Source organism: Vicia villosa, linkage group LG3 (assembly GCF_029867415.1).
Source record: "Vicia villosa cultivar HV-30 ecotype Madison, WI linkage group LG3, Vvil1.0, whole genome shotgun sequence".
In the NCBI taxonomy this organism is placed as follows: domain Eukaryota; kingdom Viridiplantae; phylum Streptophyta; class Magnoliopsida; order Fabales; family Fabaceae; genus Vicia; species Vicia villosa.
The window spans coordinates 40,304,160-40,315,981 of NC_081182.1; positions in this window are offsets into that span (position 1 = coordinate 40,304,160).

Below are 11,822 nucleotides of genomic sequence, written 5' to 3' on the forward strand. Positions count from 1 at the left end.
CTTTTTCACTTTTCATTTTTCACTTTTCATTTTTCACTTTTCAATTTTTCACTTTTCACTTTCTATTACTTTATTATTATTATTTCTAATAAATTATAAATCAAAATATTTCAATAAATTATTTTTTAATTAAAAGATTAATATGATCATTTTAAATGATTATTAATTTATATTTAAAATAGTAGTTAATTTTAAAAAAAATAACTTTAGTAATTCAGTATGAATAACGCAGAAATATAATTTGAAATAATTTTTATTTTAGGATACGATATTTTTTAACAAAATAATAATAATTTTAGTTTAAAAAAAAATATTTCTATTAAAATAAATTTAAAAATATAGTTGAAAAGGTGTGTTACGGATAAAATACAAAAATGTGTGTCACTTATCATTAACTTTAATTTATATGATTCAAAATATTATTATACTAATATACGTCATTAATGAAGTTTATACAATTAAAATAATGTTTGTACAGTTAAATATTAGAAAAATTATTTGTTATTGATGTCATTATATGTTATCAATGTAAATAGGATATATATATATATATATATATATATATATATATATATATATATATATATATATATATATATATATATATATATATATATATATATATATATATATATATATATATATATATATATATATATATATATATATATATATATATATATATATAAATTACAGTTTTGGTCCCCCTATTTTACTCAATTCACAAAATTAGTCCCCCTATTTTATTTTTAAACAGTTTTGGTCCCCCGTCCTATTTTTAATTTTAAAAAAATGATGATTTGGCATAAGAAAAATGATGTGTCATTGTCATTTGATTATTCAGTTTTCCACGTAATTTAAAATTATTTATTAGATTTAAAATTAATTAAAAAATATGAAAAAAAATAATTACGAAAAATTAAATAAATGTTTTATATTTATCACCATCTTCTTCCTCTGACATGCATCACCATCGTCACTTTCAGATTTAACATCATTGGAAAATGTTTTTTTTTTTTTGGATTTACCATCAATTTCAGATTTCTAAATAAGAAATAAAATAAATAGAGTTGTTTTTTATAAATCCCTGATTTCTAATTGAAAATCCAGATTTATTTGATATTCTTCTTCATTTTATCTATTAAATATTATTCATCTTCCATCTTTATTATTTTTCTTACAAATCATCATCTTCCATCTTTATTATTCATCTTCCATACTAGATCTGGGTCGGCAGAAGTCAGTGGCTTGTGTTGTTTGTTCTTTCTTCAAGCAAATACCAGATCTGGTATGTTTGACAACTTCTCTTTGCAAACTTTGATTAATCATTGATTTTGTTCATTGTGCATTCGAAGGTTTATGTTTCTGTTAAACAAAATAATTTTTGGACAACGCCATGGAAGTGACGAAGATTGAATTGACAAAGAAATTGACGAAGAGAAACTTGTGGTGCTGAAGTTGATTTCTTAGGAACAGTAAAAGACACAAACCCTTACCTCTTTTTATTTGGAAGTTTTTTAATCTTCTTTATACTGTCAATCTTGTTGTAGATCTGGAAAAAATAGAATGCCTTTTTGAAATTGATTTTTTTTTTTTATAAAATTAGTGTTAATGGTATGCTTCACGAAGTGTGGCTATAGATTTTAAGAAAATGGTTAATGATAATTGTGTGATTATTCCCAATCTAGAATGTTTTACATTTTTTTAGTTTTTAAACTATTTTTTCATATATATTATTTATTAATTCTAAATTTAATAAATTATTTTAAAATATGTGGAAAATTGAATAACCAAATGATAATGACACATCAGCTTTCTTATGTCAAATCATCATTTTTTTAAAATTAAAAATGGGACGGGGACCAAAACTGTTTAAAAATAAAATAGGGGGACTAATTTCGTGAATTGAGTAAAATAGGGGGACCAAAACTGTAATTTAGCCTTTATTCAATTGTAACATACTACTATTATTTATAGTCAAATTCTATTAGTATCAAATTCTATTGATTAAGATATTTTTGCAAATAATACCTAAACAAAAATAATATTTGTATAAGGGAAAAAATCTATTATTGATCTAAATACTCTTATATACGAAAAAATAGTATTTATGATCCCAAAAAAATTTGTTCAAAAAAGATATACGGAAAAAAACTATTATTGATCTAAATATTTTTATGTAAACTATACCTAAATATAAATAATATTTGTATATGGAAAAAATCTATTAATGATCTAAATATTTTTATATATGAAAAATGATATTTATAATCCAAAAAAAATTATTCAAAAAAGGTATACGGGAAAAAAAAACTATTAATGATCTAAATATTTTTATATAAGAAAATTTACAATTGATTCAGATATTTTTGTAAACGATACCTAAACATAAATAATATTTGTATATGGGAAAATATATTAATAATCTAAGTATTTTTATATATGAAAAATGGTATTTGTGGTCCAAAAAATTTTGATTTAAAAATGGTATGCGGGAAAAAAATCTATTATGAATTAAAAAAATTATATACGAAAATTTACTATTGATTCAGATACTTTTCTAAATGATACATAAACATAAAAAATATTTGTCTACGGAAAAAAATCTATTATTGATCTAAAGATTTTATATACAAAAAATAGTATTTATGGTCTAAAAATTTTGATGCAAATTTTAATTTTAAGTTAAAATAAATATATTATGTAAATAAATACGCGTACCAAATCAGAATCCGTACGTATGCACGGGTTTGTTACTAGTGCATCTTTATAGCAGTGTATTTGTATCAGAACTTGTATGCACTCCTTGTGCTATATATAATATCTTTTGGTTTTTAAAAAAAAAAAAAATTCATATGTTTACTTGAAAGAATGTACTAATTTATATTCACTCATTTTTTATTTTAATTTGAATTAAAAAGCTGGTTTTATATTTATTAAAATAATATATATTATTAATTTTAAATGCAAAAGTAAAATAAAAATAATATTTGAAATTGAAATTACTTGATTATTGTTTTAAAAATTGGATCGGACTGGGAGATCGAATTAGAAATTGGAAGAGTTATTGATGTGGTCTGATTATTAGATCGAATAAGCTATTGTACTAGTGACAATCGGCCATAACCGATAGAAACCTCCAAGACCGTGGAGTTAAATGTTTTTTTTTCTTTGACAACGTTGTTTTTTTTTATGTCATGACTATGTTTATAATTTAAATTTAAAGAATCAATTTATGATGTTTTGAAATTTTAAATTTTTTAGGTGCCATGATTTTTTTTAAGACCGAATTATTTGAGTCGGTCGATTTAATAGCTAAATAATTTTGTTATAGGAATAGTTTAATTCAATCGAATTATCTAATTTAATATGATTTAGTCATACAATTCGATCAATAACTCAGTAAGTTAACCAATGAATTAGTGACCTATCACTTTCACTGATTCGATGATCAGTCTAGTTGTTAAAACATTGCTGATCAAATGAATAAGGTAAAGAATAATGATATTCTTACACTATTTTTTACACCAATACTTACACTCAGACATTGTTCAGCGTATAAATGAATTTGGGGTTTGGCATTGTAATTGGAATGTCCGACAATGGTTCTAATATAAGACAAGCATTTGTAACCATGACATGCGAGAGAAGTGGGACGTATGTTCCCTCGATTCTAAGGTTGAAACGTGATGACACGGGAATGAGAAAGTGTGTTTGTCCGTTTAAATTGCGCAAATATTGTAGTGTCAATGGGATGTGGAAATTTAATGTGCCTTAAACCGGAGGAAAATAAAATTATTTCAAACATGTCTTTAATCAAAATGGCGCTAAAAAACATACTTGCAGATTTGAAACGAAAACAGCCAGAAAGTGTTTCAAATATCAAGCAGGTATACAATCAACGTCATAGAAACAACATGGCGATATGGGGTCCAAGATCCAAAATGCAACAACTTTTGAATTTTTTGGATGAAAACCACTATGTTTCTAGGTACGCATTATGTGATGATAAAGTCATTGTTCGTGACATTTCTTGACTCATCTCGAAAGTATCAAGTTGCTCAACACATTTTCTACTATCATCATTATTGATGCAACATACAAGACCAACATGTATAGGTTTCCGCTTCTTGAAATGGTTGGAGTTACTTCTACGGAGAAGACTTTTTGTGGGATTTGCATTTTTAAAATCCTAAAAATAGATCAACGTTGCATGGGCCTTGGAAGTGTGTAAGACTTTATTGAAGGATCAAGAAAACATGCCGAAGGTAATTGTCACTGATCAAGACATCGCACTAATGAATTAGATTGCAAAGGTGTTTCCTACATTCTATAAATTACTTTGTCGATATCATAATACAAAATATGTGAGGAGTCGGCTAAAACCTACTGTAGGCACCAAACAAATCAAGGTGAAGACAGAAAAATGGTCAAAGTAAGTATGGTGGTGGAAAAGATTATGAATGCATGGTCTGGTATATTAAATTCATCTACGGAAGAATTATATGTTGCCTCTGTAATGCAATTTAGGAGCATGTGTGTCTGATATCCAGATTTCTTAAAATACATTGAGATTAGTATTCTGGACCAAGTCAAGGGGAAGATTGTTTATGCATGGATCGATCAGGTTAGACACCTCAATACTACAACAACTAACAAAATTGAATCATCGCATGTGGAATTGAAGAAATGGTTGGGTGATAGTAAGGGTGTTTTCTATAGAGATTGGAACGGTGAGAACCAAATGCTCTAAAGTCAACATTCAAAAATACAAACCATTTTTGGTCCAAGCATAATAATGCAAGAACATATATTCAAATACAATATTCTCTATTCACAACTGGTTGAATGCGTATCTCTGTCGCATTGAATTTCATCTTTCATGAAGCGAAGAGAGATGAACAGACAAGTATGGATTTGGAAAAGTATGGATGCATAGTTAGGAAAACTTATGGTCTTCATGTGCTTCTCTCATAGCAAAAAAATTAAAGATTAATTCTCTGATACGTATGGATGAAGTGTACAGTCACTGAAAAAGACTTCGGTTTGATGATGATGGTGTGATAAGGGATGGTAAAGCCGGTTAAAACCTCTTTCACAATCGGTTAAAACCAAATGTGCCCCAAAAAAGGTAAAACTGACTCAAGATGACAATTCAACAAAGCGGTCTCCTTCGTACTATAAACGTGTTAGTTCATATTTCTTAGATTCTCCAACTCCAAAATCTCAATAAAGTGTTCAAGAGGGTGCACGTATTAGCAAACCACCTCTATCACCATTGATGCCCGGGATTGAATTCATTGATGAAATGCTGCTTTTTATGCAAAAACACATTGAGCGGATTGTGAATGTTGGGGATGATGGTAATTTTGGTTATCGAGTTGTATTCGAATTGCTTGGTAAATCAGAAGAGGATCACCCACTTTTCTGCGTCGCACTTTTGAAAGAGTTGACGATGCATAGGTAGTTTTACACGAGGTTATACGGTTCCAAAAAAAAATATTCAATTCAAAGTGCATGTTTTCCTTATCGTAATGGGAAGGCACCATTTTCAAAATGGATGCGCTTCCCTGAAATGGCCACCTAATAACAAGTGCGTATGACAAAGTATGTGTCGATATGACAAGACATGGGTTATCAGAGACATTTTTTCCATTACGTAGTGGTCCACCTAAAAATGGTGTCAGGCGCAACGTGCATAGGGTTTCTTTCAAAGGGTCTATATTTTGTTCAGATTTATTTGAAACATGGATGTCCAATTCCAGCTATATTGATCGATTGGACGGTATGTTCAACAATTGAGGTAGAAACTTGGCTGGATCAATTTATGGAGAGGATGGTAGAGTTCACCAAGTTGATGAAGCTTGGAAGAGAATCAAATAAGGAAGTGTCGAAGTTGAAATCAACTGTAGATTTATGCGATACAAGATCTTTTTATGCATTTTAGATTGTAATTGATACATTTTTATATGTATTAATTTTGATACAATTTAATACATATGAAATTTATGGTTTGCTTTTGGTTTACAATGCATGTGCATGTTTACAAAGATTCTATTTATTTTTTTGGTTCGGTGAAGTTTTTGGAAATGTGACTCCGAAGTCACCCTTTTTATAACTAAACGTGTGGTTGATTTGGATATGTGACTCCGAACTCACCTTTATTGTAATAAAACGTGTTGTTTATTCGGATATGTATTTCTGAATTTTTACCTGATAAGAATTTTGTGGTCCAAAGATACTCAATACTTGTTTAAATAGGGTGTGTCTCAACCCTTATTGGTGCACCAAACACTAAAACCAGAGAGAATGACTTCATATCCCCACCTTGCATTTGTGTATTTCAATGGTCAAAAACCACTGCTTCTATGTAGGTCACCGAGAAAACATCCCTTGCATATCTGATATCTAAACAGAATACTCTGTTGCGCTTTCGAGAAAATTGCATAGTTGTAAAGCTCGAGTATCGCTCACCCTCATTTGACAGCGAAAGGAATGTTTGTTTCACCAACCTTGAACTGAAGACGGATGAAGATCTAAAGGTTATGCGAAGATTCAAAGATTTTTCGAAGATATAATCATTATGCTACAACGACCTGATAAAATGGTTATTTAATATTAAATTTTATTTCGTGACTATCAATGTAACGAATATTTTTAGTCAATGAAATATTGATGTTGTTGGTGTTGGTGTGTTTTTTTATTTTTCTCTCATGTTTTAATTCATCCTAGTTTGGTTGAGCTCTGAAAGTAGGTCTAGTTCGGATAAGCATTTCCAAACACACTATTGAAATTTTTTAGATGCCATAATTTTTTTATGACCGAATCATCTGGTTCGATCGATTTAATATTAAATTTTTATTTGATATATTTTATAATTTAACAATAAAATTTGGTTAATAGAATGTAAATACTTGTTAGAGTATATTTTATAATTTAATGTTAGAATTTGATTAATGTTATTTATTTTATTGCGTAATAAAATAATAAACTTTGTTAATGAGTTATAAATAAAATATGTGATTTTAATACAATAGTAAAATTGGTTTATGACAATTCTTATAATTGTTTTATAAAAATAATTATAAAAACAAATGTATATTTTATTAAATATTATATTATATTTAAAAAAACAAAATATTATTTATCATATAAATACATATAAAAAACAATATTATTGATAAGGTAAAATAAAGAGACTAAAACAATAATCAAACAAAATTTGATAATTATAATTTATTGTAGAGGTGTTAAAAAATTAAAAAGTTGAAAGGAAAAGAATTAATAGTGTTATATATTATTATATATTACAAAACTATACATTTTATGAAATAATTATATATTTACAACAATATTAAAATAAAAAATAAAATAAAAAAAGCTAATGAGTAATATAAAAAAAAAATCAAACCTATTTTAAGGAAATGAATAATTCTCTAAAACAATATGCAAATTCACATGTGGTAATTATCTTGTGTTTACATACGTAGATATTGGCACTGATAGTAGAGTAGAGTTACACTAAAAACTGTTAGGGGGAGTTACTAGCAGCATTGATATAAAGTTGAAGATTATGCATCTTTCTGAGAGACAGACCATTAATTCACCTAAAACCTTAAGGTTATAGATGAGTGGGTTCTCTCACTTATATATTCTTAAGTTTCCACATTTATAATCAATGTGGGACTCTAAGGGTGTGTTTGGTTCGGGGTAGATGGAGGGGAGGGGAGGGGAGGGGAGGGAATATTTCTAATTAAATGTGTTTGGTTCAAATTTTATGAGGGAAGGGGAGGGGAGGGGAGAAAAACCCCTCCAAAACACACTTTTTGCGTCCCCCCAAATCGGGGGGATTTGGAGGGGAGGGGAGGGAATCTGAACATTGATATTTTAAAATTTATTATAATTACTATAATATCCTCAGTTTTATTTTAATATTTCAAAATTATTCATTTTCTTTTGTATTACTGCTCTCTTCTGTGTGATTTTTCTCGATTGCTTCTATCAACTTATTATAATTATTCTCCACCTTCAAATTATTTTAAAATTTTTGTCCTTAATATAAATCATAATCATTGTATTTTTTTAATTTTTTTTATAACTCTTTTATGTTTATTTATATTTTTTTTCTAATTTTGTTATGTATCCTATCATATTTTCTTTTATATCAAACTTTAAATATTTTATTTTAATTTTTTAATTTATTTTATTAAAATATTTAAATCATTTATATTTAATAATAAATTATTTTATGTATTTGATGTGTTAAATAATTCATTACGATTTAAAAGTTATTATAAACATATAGTTTTATTTGTTTTTGAATATTTTATTCGAATTAAGTGAACTCAATTTTTTAACATTATGTAGTCAATTATAACTTTTTAGTCACTCAATATTAGAAATTTTACTAAAAAAAAATATGTATAAAATTTTCACATTTGAATATCATATTGTATCACTTATATAAGATAATAAGGATAAAAATGTAAATTATTAATAAAATCCCTCCCCTCCCCTCCGGAACCAAACATATTTTTAATTAAAATCCCTCCCTTCCCCTCCCCTCCCCTCGTTTGAACCAAACACCTATTTGATTAAAAAAATCTCCTCACCTCCCCTCCCCTTCCCTCCCCTCCATTAAAATCCCTCCCCTCCCCTCCCCCTCATTTGAACCAAACAGACCCTAACTCACACTTGTTATTATTCTCAACACTTCCCCTCAAGTGTGGATCCACAATGCTCCCCCACTGATGCGTCACCAATTCTATTAGTTTTTGTCATCTATTCGGCATGAATTTTTGCAAAAATTGGTATCGCTTTGTCTTGTTTTTATTTCAAGTTATTATTGCTTTCCGTATTTCCATTCGCGAATTATTGTTTTTAGTGGTTTATCTCTTTTTGTCGCATTTTATGTGTTTCCCTGGAATTTAATGTGTTTTTAGGTCCAGGCAAAAGCCCAAAGGACTTATGCGAGAAAATTCGGAGTCCGAAGTTTCCTAGAAGAGATTTTGAAGAATACTGAGGCCTGACACGGGTGTCTGTGTCACCTGACACGACCCGTTTTAGGAGAAGGATTTAAGAGGAGTTTTGAGGGCTTGACAGAGGGCTGACACGACCCGTGTCAGCAAGTCCGGGAGAAATAGTTTTGAATGCCCAAGTCAGGGAGCCAACATTGGTGCCTGTGTCACCTGACACGGCCCGTGTTGGCCAGTGCGCTGTTTTTGCTGAGTTATCTTGAATTGTTATGTTTGTGATCCCGAAGGGCAATTTTGGTTTTTTCTACAAGTCAAGTGATTTGTGACTATTTAGACTACTTTCGGAGGGAGAAAACAAACTTTGGATCGTACTAAAGAAGTTCCTAAGAGAGAATATGGTTTTGAAGGGTTTCGGAGAATGGAGATTTTCAAGAGCAATCGCGATTAAAGATCAAAGATATTCCCTTTCCTTGTAAATGTCTAACATTCTTATTGTAATTTCTTTGAATATTATGAGCGGCTAAACCCCTCAATGATAGGGGGTGTCCCTGAATTGCTATTTTGATGAACCTAATTTCCTTTATTTTATGATATAAGTATTTGTGTGAATCTATTTCATTGTGCAAAGTTCTTAATGATTTTTCTATCGGACAAATAGAATTCGAATTACGGTTAAGGTTTAGGTCAGACAAACCACCTTATCATTGTTTGCACAATAATACTACTGTAGATATTGCTTAGGAATAAGGATTCACTATAGTAACCGACTAACCGTAACATTCTTGGTAAAATATAAATTGCTTGATATTATCTTGGATAACTAAGGAATTAGGATACAAGATGAACATCAAAGATTTTCTGCTAAGGAGTTAGGGAAAATTATTCTTGAGATTCGGTAATAGATCACTCTGACACATATTTCGTAAATAAGGATTAAAGTTTGTTGCAAGGCAATTCATACACCTTGCCCTAGCATGTTTTCTCATATCATTCACAAGATAATTTTATTCTATTGCTTTACTTTCTTGCTGTTAATTAGCATTTCCAAACAATCACAAAACCCATATGTTATTTTGTTCAATTAAATCATTATAAGAACTTGTATTTCCTACGCAGTCCTCGAGATCGATTATGGTGATAAACCATTATTATTACTACATCTGTGAGAATAGTACACTTTTTGTTTTTCTGATCACCCACTTACACTTGTACTGCTGTTACCTCTTCTTGGGCAACAATACACCTTTTCTTGGGCATTTCGTTACAAGTTAGTTGGTCCCTTTCTCGAACCAAAGGCTCATGATACCATTTGTTGGGGGGAGTTACTAGGAGCATTGATACAAATTGAGGATCATGCATCTTTGTGAAAGACACGCCACTTATCCACCTAAAATATTAAGGTTATAGGTGAGTGGATTCTCTCACTTATATATTCTCAAGTCACCACATTCTTATGCAATGTGGAACTATTTCCTCACTTACTCACACTTGCATTATTATTCTAACACTCCCCCTCAAGTGTGAGTCGACAATGTTCCCCCTCACACTTGTACCACCGTTGACACCTTGCAACAGGACACCACTTCCTCGGCATTTCCATACAAGTAAGTCGGTCCCTTTCTCAAACCAAAGGCTCATGGTTCCATTTTTAGGGGGAATTTTTCACTAGGGAGCATTGATACATACTGTAGGACTAGACACCTTTGAGAGATACACACCACTTATTCACCTAAAACTTTAAGATGATAGGTGACTGGGTTCTCTCACTTATATATTCTCAAGTCACCACATTCATATCCAATGTAAGATTATTTCCCCACTTACTCACACTTGCATAATTATTCTAACAAAAACACTCCAACAAGCTAGCTCCATTTTCGATTAACTAATCACCATGGTACAAGTGAGATCAATGCAAACCTCTTTAGGTTTATTGCTCGAAGATGATTCCAACTCTTAACTAGCTCAACTTATGGAAGCATTATGTGAGATTTAAGAGTAAAACATGGAACAATGACGACATAGTGAAGAAAAAAAGTGTCGCCAAGAGGAATATCAAGTATGGGAGGTCAAATCGAGATAGTAACTAGAGGAGCACGAGTGTAAACTTGGGCACCATACAGAAGCCGGTGAGAGGAAGTTGAGACAAGTGATTAAGCTCCTTCAGAACAATGTAATTAGAGGAGAAGCCATTAGGCTAATGTTAATTTTTTTCAATCCTTCTTTTAAAGTAAGTTCAATGAGTAGTCATTCCTCGTCACTTTTGAAAACATACCATTAATTCTTATGACGGAACAAGTGACCCTCAAAGTCATGTTTCAGTGTTTCAAAGGAAAATGCTCATAATTAGAGTTGGCAATGTGTTATATTGCAAACCATCAAATGACCATCCTTCAATAATATACCCCTTATATATTAAGCAAAAAATGGTGTGAATACCAATGAACATAAGGAAAAGTTGTTGTACCATGAGAATGCATATGGAAAAGTTGATACAAAAAGGTCACTTGTATATGCACAAGGATGAGGGGAGGGTTATCCCGATAAGAGCGCCTTCATATTAAATTCACCTTCAAGGAATTTTGAGGGATACATCCCCCATGATGATGACATGTTGGTTATCTCAATGATCACTCCTAGTTTTCAAATCAAATGTGTATAGTGCACATAAGGAGAGAGGAACACGAAGATTTGTTTAGGAAGTTCATCATTCGTCCTCACTACGGTTATGTCGGCCCCCAATTCCAAAACGGGAATTAAGATAATTTTTATTTCTTTGCAAAATATTTTACAAAAGAAGTTAAAGCAATAAACAAACAAACTCAGTTTTGATGTTGATTCTTTATC